Genomic DNA, 14,373 nt, shown 5'->3' with positions numbered 1-14,373 from the left:
TCAACCGATGATAAATATCAGATCGATTCTTAATTTTTTTCTCAACATTTTAATGATATTAAATCATGTTGGCATTTTAGTAAAATCCTGTAAGCCCAGGGGCGAGGACAACCTTGCCCTGAGTTCTATATATACAGATTATGGATTTGGATCTGGTTTAATATAATATATACTTTACTGATCCTAACAAGGAAATTATTTGTAACAGCAGCATTTGATGCACAGACAACCCACAAACCCAACGAACACCAACACCATAATCGAAACATTGATCTAATAATCATATGTCTATAAAAATTAGAAAAAAATATATATCTATGAAAAGTTAAAACATTTGCACAGCATATAATCATAAATTGAAAACATTCAATTATAAGAATTACTGACAACTGAAAAGTCTGATTGCAGCCATAGAGTCTATGATTGCAGTTGGTAGGAAGGACTTCCTGCTATGCTCAGATCACGTACGACTGTATACCCATCCACCCCTCGAACACCATTATTAAGTTCGCCGATGACACTACTGTGGTTGGCCTCATCTCGGGGGGTGATGAAACGACGTACAGGGAGGAAATACAGGAGTTGGCAGGGTGGTGTTTCAGGAACAACCTGGAGCTGAACACTAAGAAGACCAAAAAGATGGTTATTGATTTCAGGAGGAAATGTTTGTTTGTGTGGAAAGAGGGAAAGAAGGGAAATCCAATTGTCTGGAGTCTCATCTGTTTACTTTAGAATTAAAGAGTCTAATTGCTGATGGTAAGAAAGATTTTCTAACTCTTTCTGTCCTGCAGCGCAGGGATATGAGCCATCCACCACCGATGTTTCGTTATCGAAAACATCGAAACGTTTTCGAGGCAGATATGAAGTGGATGATCCATGTTTCTCAGAATGCACCTTCCTCAGTGCACGTCTCTCCACTTCATCCTCCAATGAGTTCAATTTGATTCCAACCACAGAGACATCTTTTTTAACCAGTTTGTTCAGACGTCTTACATCCTTGTTTTTTATACTGCCTCCCCAGCAGACTGCAGCATGAAACAGAACACATGCTAACATAGACTGATAAAACATCTGCAGCATCTTACTGCATATGTCTATTGATCGAAGTCTTCTGAGGCAAAAGAGTCGGCTCTGTCCCTTTTTGTAGATGAAGTCTATGTTTTTAGACCAGTCCAACTTACTATCAAGGTGGACACCTAAATATTTATACGATGTCACCACCTCAATGGAAACGCCACAAGTGTTCACTGGCTGAAGAGGGGGTTTGGGTTTGTGGAAATCTATAATCATTTCCTTTGTCTCTGGGGCATTGAGAGTAGCAGGCAGTTTTTGTGACTCCAGTCACTGAAAGGACTTATCAGATCCCTGTATTCAGCTTCATATCCATTTCTGATACATGCCATAGAAGTATCATCCGAGTATTTCTGAATGTGGGAGGACTCAGTGCTGTATTTGAAGTCTGATGTATACATTGGGAACAGGAATGGAGCTAGGACTGTTCCTTGTGGAGCCCCAGTACTGCTCATTATCCCAGAAACACAGTTCCCCAGCCTGACAAACTGTGGTCTTCCTGTCAGGTAAGCTATGATCCAAGAAACACAGGAAGCATCCACTCCCATCTCTGTGAGCTTGTCTTTGAGTACGGTGGGTTGGATGGAGTTGAATGCATTTGAAAAATCAAAGAACAAAACAGACCAGGATGCACAGTTGTAGTCTTCCACACCTCTCTGCAGTTTCCTCACAGCTGTCACCCTCCAGTAATTTAGTTAGCTTTATTGAGACCGTGTCTGTCCCCCGACCACCAAAATTCAATAAATTCAACAAATCAAAAATAAACAAAAGAAATAGTAACCATAAAATCTAATAAAAATTAATACCACTATTTCAACAGAGTGAAGAAACAGGACTGAAGAAATGTGAGAAATGTGGTCAGTTAAATATTAGATCTCTCTCATCTAAATCTTTGTTAGTAAATGATTTGATAACTGATCACCAGATTGATTTGTTCTGTTTAACTGAAACCTGGTTGCAGCAGGAACAATATGTTAGTCTAAATGAATCAACTCCTCCAAGTCATACTAACTGTCATAATCCTCGTCTCACAGGCCAAGGAGGAGGAGTGGCAGCAATCTACCACTCTAGTTTAAAAATAAACCAGAGACCTAAACCTGGTTACAGCTCATTTGAAAGTCTTACTCTCAGTCTCTCTCATCCAGATTTGAAAGCTCAGAAACCAGTTTTATTTGTTGTTGTATATCGTCCTCCTGCTCCTTACTCTGAGTTTTTATCTCAATTCTCTGACTTTTTATCTGATTTAGTGCTCAGCTCAGATAAAGTGATTATTGTGGGTGACTTTAACATTCATGTTGACGTGGACAGTCACAGCCTTATTACAGCTTTTAATTCAATATTAGACTCAAGTGGGTTTTCTCAACATGTAAATAAACCAACTCATAGTTTTAATCACACCCTAGACCTTGTTCTGACGTATGGCATAGAAATTGAACAGTTAACAGTATTTCCGCAGAACCCTCTTCTGACCATTTTATGATAACATTTCAATTTACAACAATAGATTGTATAGGAGTTGAGAATAAATATTACAGTAGATGTCTGTCTGACAATTCGGTAACTAAATTTAAGGAAGTAATACCCTCTCTATTTACTTCAGCACCATTTACTGATAAAATAGAAGGCAAATATAATTTTTTTTGTAACTTGTATTTTATTAAATTTTATAGCACAAAAAAGGGGGGGTAACAACAAAATGGGTTGCACATTAGTTATTTTGCTTATACTTTGTCCATTTTGTCCATTTTTTGTTCATTTGTGGTTCTTGTAGTCTCAGTCGATGGGTTAGTCTCTCCATTGTAAATATGTCCTCGATTGTTGCCACCCACTGTTCCTTTGAAGGGACAACAGTTTGTCCCCATTTCCTTGTTATACATTTCTTTGCTGCAATTAACATTATCTTTACCAAATATTTATCACTTTCATAAATAGAATCATCAGTAAAGTTGCACAAATAGAACAAATCCGGTTTCAATGGTATTACATAACCCAAAACTTTAAATAAAACATTACAGATATTTTTCCAAAATTCTGAAAGTTTCGGACATTTCCAAAAGATATGTGAATGGTCAGCATCTATTTCCCCACATTCTCTCCAGCAATTCTGATGTCTCTTTAACTGTTTACTTTAGACTTTGGTGTAATAAAAAATCGTATAAGATTTTTCCAGGCAAACTCCCTCCACATCCGAGAGCTTGTGGTTGTATGATGAAAACTCCACATGTTCAACCACTCATTTTCTTGGATTGTTATATTAAATTCTTTTTCCCACTTTGCTTTTACTTTATGTGTTGTGTGTTTATTGATTTTTATTAGGGCTTTATATAGAATTGAGATTATCCTAACATTACTGTCTTTATAGGCTTTAGTCATTATTTGAACAATATCACTCTCTTCCATGGAGGGAATCACCTGGATTTCTTTATTATGATAGTCTCTCATTTGAAGATAATGAAAGAAATTATATTTTCCAAGATCAAACCTTGGTTCCAAATTCCAGAAGCTCTCCAGCTTCCCATTGTTTTCCAGAACACACCAAGCTGTAACTCCTTTTGTTGCCCAGTTTTTATAAGTTTGGTCAGACTTAGCTGGTGCAAATTTATCATCATGACCGATCCATTTCAATTTGTTAGTTTGTCTTTTAATTCAGTGTATCTTAATTATTTTAAACCAAACATTGAAAGTATGATTAGTTATTGGATCTAAATGTATTTTATTTTTGTCATACATTTCTTTGTCTCTAAGGAAGCTTTGGATTGGTTGTTTTAGTGATCCAGTCTCAATGTCTTTCCATCTACTACAGTAGAATGGATTGCACCAGCAATATATGTATTTTAATTGTGCAGCCTGATAGTATTCTTTCAACTTTGGTAACGCCATCCCTCCTTTCTCTTTGGGAAGCTGGAGAGTACCATACTTGACCCTTGGTCTCTTTCAAACAAACCTGGATATTAATTTATCCCATGCTATACAATTTATAGCATGGGATACCAGTAGAGGTCACCCAAACTCAATAGTTTGGGTGACCTCTACTGGTAAGGCTTGAAACAAAAACAGGAATCTAGGTAAAATGTTCATTTTTACAGTTTCAACTCTGGAACTTAAATCCAAGGGCAAAGTTGACCACCTTTCTATGTCTTTCAGTATATTTTCTTGAACTTGTAAATAGTTCTTTTTATTTAAATCTTGAAAATTTTGTGTCACTTCAATTCGTAAGTATTTAATTGATTGCATTTTCCAATTAAATTTATAGGTTTTTTAAAAATATTTTTAGAGGGTTCATAGTTAAAGGTTAATATTTGAGTTTTTGAAATATTTATTTTATATCCCGACAAATATTTAAATGTTTCTAATAGCTTCATCAATGCACAGGGATGAGAATGACAAATGGAAAAAAACTCTGAAAATGCGTTGCCGAAAGATGTCGGTGGCGGGATGGCCATCACGGCGGGCGGCCATCACAAGCCTCGGCTCGCGACACGTCGGCCGGCTGGCCGCTTGCCTACCCCTACCCCTACCCCCCTACAATTTTCTCAACGGATTTACACGATTCACAAAAACTATACTTTCGGCGGAAAAAAACTCGGAATTCTGCGGATCCGCGGAAAATTCTCATCCCTGAATGCAGGTAACGATATATCAGGTTGTTCGAGGAATGCTATAACGTCATCAGCAAAAAGGCCAATCTTGTGTTCTACTCCATTTATAGTGACTCCTTTTATTTCTCTATCTTGTCTCACAGCTTGTGCCAGGGGTTCAATAAAAACTGAAAAGAGCGTAGGCGAGAGCCCACACCCTTGTCTCGTTGATCTCTGTAAATAAATTTTATCTGTGAGATTTCCATTGATTTTTATTCGGGCATTTGGTTGGCTGTATAATGTTTTTATCGTATTCACTGATTTGTTACTAAAACCCATTTTTTGTAGGACAAGATACAGAAAGTTCCAATTTACAGAGTCAAATGCCTTTTCTGCATCAATACTCAAAAGGACCATGCTTCTTTTCTCTCTCTGTGCTTTTTCGGTGATATGAATAGTTTTTCTAATATTGTCATGTGTCTGGCGATCCCTCATAAACCCAGTCAGATCTTCATCGATTAATTCTGATACAAAAGTATTTAACCTTCTAGAAATGATTGACGTATATATTTTATAATCAATGTTCAGTACTGAAATTGGCCTGTAATTAGAGCAGCATTCCTTATTTTTCCCTGGTTTAGGAATAACCAATATTATTGCTTCTGACCATGATGCTGGCATTACACTTTCCTTTAGAGTCCAATTTAATGATTTACAAAGCAATGTTGCTAACTCATTTTTAAATACTTTGTACCATTCGGCTGGAAAGCCATCACTTCCAGGTGATTTATTATTTTTTAAAGAATTGATTGCTTTGGTAATTTCTTCTTTGGAAATTTCAGCTGTCAATATATCATTTTGCTTTGTTCCAATTGCTGGAAGGTCCAATGTTGAAGGAAGTGCATTTTTTCCTCTTCACTTGCGGATGGAGGTTGTGTATAGAGATGTTCATAAAACTTTTTGAAAATACTTTCAATTTCTTCTGGGTTATGAGTGACAGTATTAGTACATGGATCTTTAATTTTACTGACTATTTATTGCCTGCTGTTTTCTTAGTCTTTTGGCTAAAAGTTTTGTTGATTTTGGTCTCATTTCGTAATAGCTCTGTCTGAAATACATATGTTTTTTTTCCATTTCATCCTCCAATATAGTATTTATGGATGTTTTAGTATCGCAAATCTGCTTATAAATTTCAGATGTTTTTGTTTTTAAAAATTGCTGTTCCAATTCTTTGAGCTTTCCAGAACACTTTTTGTATGTTTGCATTTTAATTTTTTGTAACCAAGTTGTTTTAGATATTATTTTTCACTGCTTTCAGAGCATCCCATACGATAGTTGGATTCACTTCCCCATTGTCATTTTGTTCAATATATCGTTTAATTTCTTCCTTGACTTCTTTTATTGTTGCTTCATTGTTTAAAATACTCATATTTAACCTCCAAAATGTCTGTTTTCTTCTGCTGGATACATTGATTTTCATATAAAGCTGGATGCATTTGATCTGCACATCCAATTTTACATTCATCTACTTTATATACATCTGATTTGTTTACCAAAAAATAGTCAATTCGTGAATGTACCTTGTGACTTGCGGAATAATGGGTAAAATCTTTTTTAAATGGATTAAGTGTTCGCCACACGTCAATCAATCCCAGTTCCTCCAGTGATAATTTAACAAATTTAGATAAGGATGCTTTGCTTTTTCGAGTACTTGTTGTGTCAAGTTTATGGTTCAAAATAATATTTAAATCACCACCACAGATCAAAGTTCCTTCTACTTCGGTCGCTAAAATATTAAACAGTGATTTAAAGAATTTTTTTGTCACTCTCCGGTGGGGCATAAACATTCAGTATAGTGATAACCTCCTCCTCAACCCTTCCCTTTACAATAACGTACCGGCCTTCTTTTTCTTTAATTTCCTTTTCAAAGTTAAACTTGTTGAATTAAATACCAGAATTGCTACACCTCGTTTACGACCCTGTTTATATGAACTATAGTAAGTATTTTTGAATCCCACCTTTTTTAATTTCTCATGTTCATCATCCTTTAAATGCGTCTCTTGTTATTACAAGAAAACTGTATTTTTTCTTTTTTCAATTTTTGTATAATCTTCCCTCTCTTCTTGGGTGTAGTTAGACCATTCACATTCAATGAAATTATATTTAAAGTATGCATATGTTAGCAAAATTCAAGCAAATATGTGTGCACCCAAATAAACTAAAACAATCTGAAAATAAAAAAGGAATTGAACATTTTGAACATTGAACATGTGACTCACATGATGGAGATGTTACTAAACCTCTCCAAATCACCCTGTTGGTGGGTGGGCAGGAATTCCCCACAAAAGGTGAGGGCCTGCATCTAGACCCTAACATGAATCCTATAGAAGGATTTGATGGGCTAGTAATGTCCAACATATATTGCAAAAACCTCGTTGGGTCGGCATTTCTGATTACCATATTGTATTGTAAATCACAGCAGGGCACAAATAACAAATAAGATTATCAAAATTTGTCAATTATCAAATTATCAAATTAGGCATAACATCCAGTGGCTGGCTGAATTGTACACAGAAGACTCTTGTTACCTCTATAAATCAGTTCCAAGTCTTACAAAGGTCTCTGAAATTCCCTCAGCTTCTCCCGTGCTCGACGTGCAGTCCCACTCGCATATTCTCCGCCACCGGCTCGTTGCCACTCTGTCTCCCGCTGGACCGAGGTAGCACTATCATCACGCTCCTCTGGCAGGTTCACGTCGTAACCTCTACCTCTCAAATCCAGTGCAGCGTCTCTGGCGTTGTTGTAACTTTTAACACCATCACTCCAAAACACACGTAGCCTAGTGTAAGGGGTCTGGAAGCGAGTGCCTCTTTCTTTCAGCACTTTTTTGATGCCAACACAATTTGAGACTGTTAATCTGAGCGCCTTTTCTGCACTATCTCCGTGGGAAAGTCGTGGTCGAATTGGATTAGCTTGTCTGCTACACGGATGTTCTTCTGCCAGGCTTTTTTCAGAATCATTTCTTTTATTTTAAATGACAGAAAGTTGACCACTATCGATCTTAGTTGCTCACCTTGTTTTCGGCTTAAACTATGTGCCCGCTGAATGTGCAGCTCGGTGTTATCCGGTAAATTCAGCTCCCTCTTGAAAAGCTGATCCAAGTACGCAACCATTGAGTCTTTTTCACTGTCCTCCACTAGGCCAAACACCCGTATGTTATTTCGTCTCGATCGTGCTTCTTGCTCGGTGATCTGGTTTTGCATTTGTCTTGTGTGTGTTAGCATCCTCTGAATTGTAGCCTTAGCATCCGTGTTCCACTCCTCTAGCTCAGCAATGCGGGACTGGGCCTCTGCCAAGCTAGTTGCCTGTTCTGTCAGCTCTTCTCTGCTTTCTTGGAAACGTTTCAGTTCCCGCTCCAGCCCTGGTGGATTCGGGGGCGGAAGAATGTCTCCTAGACAGCGATTTGGTAAGACAGATGCAAATTCCAACTGTTCCTTTGAATCAAACCCTAGTTGCTCGGTCCTTAAATGGACTTTGCTTAGCTAACGTATCTCGTAAAACCGTTCCAATGACATGATTACTGCAGGGAATCACCGTGAAAAAATAGCATTCTGTGTTATAGACCAATCAGAGCCTCCTTTAGTTCTAGGCCATCCTTGGCTGCGGCGGCATAACCCACAGTTAGACTGGCAGTTAGGTAAAACCCAACATAAATGAGATTTCTTTATCCAATTTGCATTTTATTTCGTTTTCATTTCATTAAACTTAGACTTTTTTTTTAACTTCACAATATTCTCCATGTTTTTTTGTTTTGGTTGACTTCTAATAATAACATCATGGAGTTCGGCCTGCCACCAGAGTTGTTTACTGTCTGCTTTGCCACCCTCCAATCCTAAAACGCCAACACAACTTGGACTCGATTCCCCCTCAATATCATGATTTAGCAGCTGTGTTTAGTAAGTCCCGCGCTCTGTCACTTCCACCTCATCGACAATATGACTGCGCAATAGGAGTTAAGGAGTTCCTTTAGGAAGCAATTCTCCCTTCCAGTCGTCTCTACAACCTGTCCAAGCGGGAGCAGGCCGCCATGGAGTCCTATATCCGCGAGTCGTTGGCAGCTGGGATAATACGTCCATCTTCTTCCCCTGTCGGCGCCGGATTTTTCTTCGTGGAGAAAAAAGATAAGTCTCTCCGACCATGTATTGACTTTCGAGGGCTAAATGACATAACGGTAAAGAATACCTACCCCCTGCCTTTGATTAATTCAGCCTTCACCCCCCTTCAGGGAGCCTCTGTTTTTACTAAATTGGATTTAAGAAATGCTTACCATTTAATCCTTATTCGACAGGGGGATGAATGGAAAACAGCTTTTAACACACCTCTTTGACACTTTGAATACTTGGTGATACCTTTTGGTCTTACTAACTCCACTGCTGTTTTTCAGAACCTGATGAATGACGTGCTGTGAGAGACATGATCAACCGATTCATTTTTGTCTACCAAGATGATATTTTCATCTACTCCCGCAATATGGATGAACATATTGGACATGTCCGCCAAGTTTTGGAAAGACTTTTAAAGAACAGACTCTTCGTAAAGGGAGAAAAGTGCGAATTTCATGCATCCATTATCTCTTTTTTGGGATACGTCATCTCTCCAGGAGAAATAAAGATGGACCCAGGGAAACTGGCAGCTGTTCAGGACTGGCCTGTCCCAGAAAATAGAAAGCAGCTCCAACGCTTCCTGGGCTTTGCAAACTTTTACCGTAGGTTTGTCAGAGACTACAGCAAGGTAGCAGCACCTCTCACAGCCTTAACCTCCATCAACCGGCCTTTTCTCTGGTCCTCTGAAGCTGAACAAGCCTTCCAGGAGCTAAAGCGCCGCTTCACTTCTGCACCCATCCTGATTCAACCGGACTCCTCCCTGCAATTCGTGGTGGAAGTAGATGCTTCAGATACTGGAGTAGGTGCTGTACTATCACAACGCTCTACAAAAGATCAAAACTACACCCCTGCGCCTTTTTCTCTTGCCGCCTTTCCCCAGCCGAGCTTCTGCTCGGGAACAGGTGGAGCTATGATGTCGGCAACCATGAACTACTGGCGGTTAAGCTGGCCCTGGAGGAATGGCGGCATTGGTTAGAAGGAACCAAGAAACCATTTGTGGTCTGGACAGATCACAAAAATCTCGAATACATCAAGTCAGCCAAGCGGCTAAACTCTCGACAAGCCCGTTGGACTTTATTCTTCGGAAGATTTAATTTCACCCTCTCCTACCGCCCTGGCTCCAGAAATATTAAGCCTGATGCATTATCACGACAGTTCTCTAATTCTGTAGACCCCCGTGTTCCTGAGACCATAGTCCTGTTTGGTGGCAATGTTAACTTGGCAAGTGGAGTCCGAGGTTCGGCAGGCCCAACAAGAACAACCAGATCTGAGTAATGGTCCACCTAATCGCCTGTTTGTCCCTAACTCTGTTCGTTCACAGGTGCTCCAGTGGGGCCACGCTTCTAAGATCGCTTGCCACCCCGGAGTTAACCGAACGTTGGAGATCCTTCGACGGCGGTTTTGTTGGCCCACCCTGGTAGCAGACACTAAGGAGTTTGTAGCTGCGTGTACCATCTGCGCCCGGAATAAGACTCAGAACCAGCCCAGCTCTGGTCTTCTCCAGCCTCTTCCCATACCAAGACGGCCCTGGTCACACATCGCGGTAGATTTTGTCACCGGCTTACCTCTCTCTCAAGGTAATACTGTTGTAACCATTGTGGATCGATTCTCTAAATCAGCCCATTTTGTCCCCCTACCAAAGGGGGGGTACTGTCAGGCCTGCCCCAAGCAGGCGTTACATAGGGCTCTCCATTTTCCCCTCCCTCTCTGTGTTCTACAGGTGTGCTGGCATGAGGGCTGCGGTGGCAGGTGTGAATATAATCAGCGGCAGCAGATTGGGAACAGGTGGAGCTGGGCCAATCAGAAGCCTTTGTCTCTACAATAAAGCCTGACTCAACTCATCATTCCGTGTTGGACCGTAAAGGATCGACAGTTAGTCTTCACTCAGAATATTCTGTCTCCTAACGTCGATAATCCCTTGGTAATTCTTCTGTTGCTTTTCCTAGTTTGGATTCCCCCAGTTCGTGCCACCTGTTCCTGCAGCACTCGGATCAAGAATAGAGGCCGCAAACCACTCCAACCACTCCTGTCCGGAACCCACTTGGTCAGTCTCCGCCACTTCCAGCCACCATACCACCACGTGCCTGTCACCGCAGCCTCCAGTACACCTGCCAGCCGTGTTCTACTCCCTATACCAGTCCTCCCCTCATTTTCCCCATCCACTCATGCCGTCCCTGGGCACGAGCATTCCAGACTGGTGAATCTGAATTATCTAGTGTTAGTCCTTGCGTGTCTGTGTGTATTATAACTCCTGCTCGCTTAATAGCCTTTTGGATTCCTATAGAGTTTTGAATTTCTGTTGCGTCCGCTGTTAGTACCAGCGTAGATTATTGTTCGCCAGTTATAGCCTGGCTCTTGTTACTCTTGAATCTGGTCCTTCTGATTTTCGCGTTTAGTTCTGTTTAGCTTTCCTATTTAGGTGTTACCTAACGTGGGTCAGCTCTTTTGTTTTAGTTATACTCCACCAGCCCACTAGGGGAACCCTCGCTGTGGTTGTTCTGTTCACGCTCTTTTTGGCGTCACATCTGGTTTGGTCCACCGGACATGTTTGTAGTTTTTGGCGCTTCCTGAATTTGTTAATAAACCTTGTTTTGAAGACTCATTTGGTCTTCTTCCTCATTCCCTGCACCTGAGCCTCACTGAACCCGTAACAAATAGTCTAGTAATTTATAAAAAAGCTCTTCGTAATGCCAGGACAACATATTATTCATCTTTAATAGAGGAAAACAAGAACAACCCCAGGCTTCAGCATTGTAGCCAGGCTGACAAAGAGTCAGAGCTCTGTTGAACTTTGTGTTCCTTTAGCTCTGAGCAGTAACGATTTCATGAGCTTCTTTACAGATAAAATTGTTATGAAAAAAATCAATCTGGCCCTTCCTACAAATGTCACAGATGTATCATCGAGTACAGATGCTTAAGAATTGGCTGTAAGACCAGATGGATATTTAGATTTTTTTCACTCCTATACATCTCTCTGAACTAATTTCAACAGTTTCTACAGCCAAACCATCAACACATCTTTTAGATCCTATCCCAACTAGACTGTTCAAGGAGGCTTTGTAGTGGTAAAATCCCAATAATCATTATGTGTGATCTTAATAAGTTTCATGATCTACAATATTTAACCATTAATCAGTTATTTAGTTATTAATATAGAAGGTAGCTTCTGAGCATTAAGCACACGAACACCTGTGTACACAGACGTCCAGGTCACTGTGACCTGTGCCAGCTTGGTATGTTGTTTTTATCACCTCAGCAGGTGCAACTGATTGCGGTGCCTGGCGCTGCCGGCTCCAGTATACACGTTTCTACTTTTTGTCATTAAAATGGGATGATGATGAGATTGTGACCAAGAGTTGCCCTGCTGAAGGTCTGATGCACTCTGATGATGCGCTCCTGGGTCACCGTGACCTGGGTCAGTGTACCTAAGAAAAGATCATGCACTGTAAAAGATGAATAAAAAAAGATTGATGAGGATGAGCTTGGAGCCAGAGAAGGGAGGGCTACCTGCACCTGGTGAAACTGCCCATCCCTCATTATTTTTTGGAAAGTACCGAGAAGCCCAGACACTATTAGAATCGAAACTAGTGATATAATGGTAGGAGGCCTGTCACAAAAAGAAGGATGGGCCTGGGGCATGGAGAGCCCCAGAGCCAAATAGTATAAAAGCAAGTGCATCAGGTAGGGTCTTCAGATACCCCGGGGTATCTCTCAGTGTGTTTGGACCTGTACGTGGAGGAATAAAACACATCTTCTTTGAATCTGAAGATTGACTCTTAGACTCTTTTCTGCCAGTTATTATTTTTGGACTTGTAAACCTTTAGCAATCAGAACTTAGAGCCAGAACTGAAGAAGCCTCAAGTTGTGAAGACATTTTTCCACAACAGCTTTACCTTTAATTCTTCAATGTTAGATATTGTCTATGTAGTCTATGTACCACAGGCTTTTAAGGTTGCTGTAATCAAACCTTTACTTAAAAAGCCCACTCTAGGTCCAGATGTTTTAGCTAACTATAGACCAATATCCAACCTCCCATTTCTCTCTAAAATTCTGGAAAGAACAGTTGCAAATCAATTGTATGAACATTTAGAAAGGAATAGCCTGTTTGAAGAGTTTCAGTCAGGCTTCAGAGTGCGTCATAGCACAGAAACAGCTCTGGTGAAAGTTACTAATGACCTTCTCATAGCATCAGATAATGGACTGGTCTCTATACTTGTTTTGTTGGACCTTAGTGCAACATTTGACACAATCAACCACAAACTTTTATTACGACTAGAACATTCTATTGGCATTAGAGGGACAGCACTGGTTTAAATCCTACTTATCAGACAGGTTCCAGTTTGTGCATGTCAACTATGAGTCGTCTCAGCATACTAAGGTTAACCCTTTGAACCCGATGCAGGGTCAAAAGTTTCCCGGATTCATTCTCCATGTCATGAAGTGTGGTTATCTCTCCGGTGGAGAAATTCAGGCCTGGTCCATGTTATGCCATATATGGTATTTTGAGCATGTGCTGGTGGGTCTGACATGACCCAGGTGTTATCAGTGTACAGTAATCAGTCGGTCAGTCAGACAGTCAGTCAGTCAGTCAGTCATGGCGCATACTGTTTCAAGTCAGTGTACATTCTTGGAGGACTGATGTAAGTTTTTTTTTTACAACCTGAGTAAATATTTTACTACATTTGTGACAGATAACTGTAGATAAAATGTATTTAGGTCCAGGTTACGTCGAAGAGTTAGGGTTGAGCAGTTAGCCTACTAGCCTAGCCTAGCCGAGCCAGAGCACTCCAGCCGGTCCAGTTTTGCCATGCCATTTAGCCAAGACACAAATGTGAAACTTTGTGTGTTCATGTGCACCTGAAAACTTTATTGTGTTTTCCACTCTGTTTATACAGAGCATAGCTGGCCCCAGCTCTTCAGCTGAGAGTGCACGAGTGAGGCTTCCGGAAGCGAAAGAAGAGGTGGGTGGTGGTGGTAGTGACCGAGAAGCTCTGCGACAGAGTCAAGCAGAATCTGTTGGGTCCTCTGACGTAGAAACTCAGACTCAGGCCAAGAGATTGAGTAAAATTGGATCTTACTGGCATGAGAATCCCTCCGCCCATGGCAGAAGAAGACTAGATAGCATTCTGCAGAGCCATCCAGAACCTGCATCCACAGCTGTTGCACCGAAAGACGCCTGAAAGATGTTGATGACTGATGACATCATCGACAAGGTTGTAAAATTTACAAACTTAGCGGGACAGAGAACAGCCACAACTACAGAGGGGGAATGGAGAAGCCTAGATGGTGGTTGCAATTATTTCCCATGAACGAGGAATTCCCAGTAAGCGTGGGTCATAAGCTCGCGTTGATTAAATCCCTGCCCTTTGTACACACTGCCCGTCGCTACTACCGATTGGATGGTTTAGTGAGGTCCTCGGATCGGCCCCGCCGGGGTCGGTCATGGCCCTGGCGGAGCGCCGAGAAGACGATCAAACTTGACTATCTAGAGGAAGTAAAAGTCGTAACAAGGTTTCCGTAAGTGAACCTGCGGAAGGATCATTACCGGTTCTTTGGTCGAG

The sequence above is a fragment of the Amphiprion ocellaris genome, chromosome 10, assembly GCF_022539595.1.
Source record: "Amphiprion ocellaris isolate individual 3 ecotype Okinawa chromosome 10, ASM2253959v1, whole genome shotgun sequence".
Lineage (NCBI taxonomy): Eukaryota > Metazoa > Chordata > Actinopteri > Pomacentridae > Amphiprion > Amphiprion ocellaris.
The sequence above is the reverse complement of the archived record's forward strand: the minus strand, read 5'-3'. Positions refer to the sequence as shown.